We start from the raw sequence: 2,587 nt of genomic DNA, 5'->3' as shown, positions 1-2,587 counted from the left end.
TAAAATGGAAGCCTTTGGTAAATCTGCGTATGTTGGTACAGTCGTCCGGTGGTTCTATCAATAATTTACAGGACGTCCTGTTGCAAGTTGTAACCCAAAAATATTGTGTACTAGTATACATCTTACGAGCGCCAGACAAACCGGCCAGCAGCTAAAGTCAGACATGAAGCAATAGTATTTGGACAAATATTAGACATGCTACGATATGATATGCTAGACCGTAGTACTAGAAGGCTATCCTAATGTTTATGAAACTCATTGATGGAATAGTGCACTGATTTACCTGAATACGAACGCTGCGCCTCTATGCCATCGGTTATTACAAAAAGAAAGGGAACACAAAAGTAAATGATAATTGATAACATAAGTTTGTCATTATTTATTTAATTTTACAGGCGTCATGAAGACATCAGCAAAACGACAGTGAATACTTCAAACCTGCCTTCGATTTAGGGAGCACTTCAAAGCTGACGCTACGCTCTCAGTGTGTGTTTCTTTTTTCAATCTCTTTGTACTACACTTACTCCTTTGTTCGCTTCTTACATATCTTCATTTCTGAATCTGAAATCTAATTCAGTTCCATGTTATCCCCACGCCGCACGCTTCGTCGCGAGCTCCCATTCGGGTATATATTCGTACTAATCTGTTCGTTGTCGTCACGCATACTCCGTAACACGCGCTGTCCCAAAACGGTTATACGATCAGCTCAGGGTGTTTTCACGCAGTCTCAAACTTGGAACGTTACACATGAAATATTAGAAAAATTTCAGAGTCTCGCTAGTCGATATGTGGTCACCCCGCCGCTGTGTGGAGGAAGACAGTTTCAGATTGCACTTAACATAAATCAACTTATTCAGTAACTGATAAGTGCAAAGGACCGACTACGTCAAGGCTAGCTAGTGTCAAGGCTACCATCGGAACAGGACCGTCATTGTTTGATTAAGGACCCACAAGATACATTGCTCTGCTTTCTGTTGTCAAGCATTTTTCATTGAGGTTAGGACCACATTTCGATAGTGTTGCCTAACGTTAAGAAAAAGTCAACAGGTATGGTGATCTGAGGTCGCCATTCGGTGCGAGATAAAGGTGCAGAATATTAAATTGTATTTCTCAACTGTGTTAATTCAATCAATTGTTTTTCGTACAATTATTGATTACCTCAAGTTTCTGGCCATCGTTCGTCGTGCGCAGCCGATTCGATCTGGCAGCGCCTGATATATTGCCTCATAGCTTCATTATGATCGAGGAACGATTTGCTTGATCTCTTCGCCACCACTTGGCCGTATAGTTATCCGCTTATTTAGGTGACAGGTAATTAATCGGCCAGGGTACACCAGACCATCAGCGAACAGCTTTTCGACGCCATGGGTCACGGACAGCGTAACGGCGAAGACCAGAAAGATGGTGGCAGACCTTAGCCGAATGAACACAACATCGAAGACCCCTAGAGGTATAAGAGGCGCCGTGACCAGTGCTAATGTATCTAACCGCTAACACACTTGGGACAGCCACGTTGAAGATGACAACATTTCATTGACATGTATTCTTAGCCTATGTTCGATCAACTTGTATGTATGTTACACATGCAATAATGATAAAACTAGTTAAAATACGGCATGCTATATCGTAGTATGATTACTATCGCAAATAATAACATGTGTGAACGAGACAGTATAGCGTAGACGTCGCGTACCGTTGATGATATGATCATCCCTTTGGCCTTTAGGAAATGATGAAGAGTACATCGGGCTATAAAACAACATTGTTTTCCAAGTGCCTAGTAGACTGTATGGTTTACAAAACAACTGACTCGTCTACTATCATTTCGTCGAAATGTTAACAACTTGTTCCTTGGTATCGTTCGGGGACAGGCCATTAGTTATCGATATTAAAGCCCCTGCATGTTCTCTAAGGGGTTCTTCGATGCGATCCAAGAATCACAGACTAAATCGAATAGATATAAATGACAGACAGCGCGCGTTCACATTGTTACAATATTTCATTCATATAGAAGTACAGATGGCTTGACCAACAACTGGCAGCGACTACACTCGCGGTGATCTACTTCTTCCATGTTTATATGTCTTATATAAGGAATAATGAAATATAGTATGTATGTACACAGTATATACTGGGGCAATGACGTGTCCTACGGGTGTATATATAGTCTTATAGTTATGCGTTATTGTGTTGCGTTGCACACAAACAGACGGCAATCGATCGTATGCGTACGCTTATTGGTTTTAGTGGATTTCGCGCGTGCTCTCTTCTCTCTAATCCAAGCCAGCTATTGCATATATAAAAGGCAGACGTGAAAGTAAAAACTAGGTAATTTCTAGAGAAGGGAATAAATAGAATGCCGGACATTCATCTTCTTAACTGATAGATAGAATTCGTTTTCGGTTTCAGTTAATTCGTTTACACCCGCTCATATTGTTAAGGTCTTCGACGTCGTCGTCGGTTGGGTTGAGCTCCGTTTCGAAATCGTCCGGCTTTTAGTTAGGCAACAAAATATCCACCTCAGATGTACCATCTATTATTATTATATAATAAGTAGAAAGTTATATGTACAGAAATAGTTGTGGCA

The 2,587-nt window shown here is 41.0% G+C and overlaps 1 long non-coding RNA gene across 1 annotated transcript; it reads right to left on the bottom strand.

Moving 5' to 3' along the window:
- Nucleotides 1-349: 349 nt before the first annotated feature.
- Nucleotides 350-2,572, bottom strand: LOC111272765 (uncharacterized). Its single transcript, XR_002687717.2, has 2 exons — nucleotides 1,159-2,572; nucleotides 350-732 (listed from the first exon to the last, which is right to left on the bottom strand). It is a non-coding gene; the product is annotated as an uncharacterized LOC111272765 (long non-coding RNA).
- Nucleotides 2,573-2,587: the final 15 nt, after the last annotated feature.

The sequence above is a fragment of the Varroa jacobsoni genome, unplaced genomic scaffold (genome assembly GCF_002532875.2).
Source record: "Varroa jacobsoni isolate VJ856 unplaced genomic scaffold, vjacob_1.0 scaffold_190, whole genome shotgun sequence".
Lineage (NCBI taxonomy): Eukaryota > Metazoa > Arthropoda > Arachnida > Mesostigmata > Varroidae > Varroa > Varroa jacobsoni.
The sequence above is the reverse complement of the archived record's forward strand: the minus strand, read 5'-3'. Positions and strand labels throughout refer to the sequence as shown.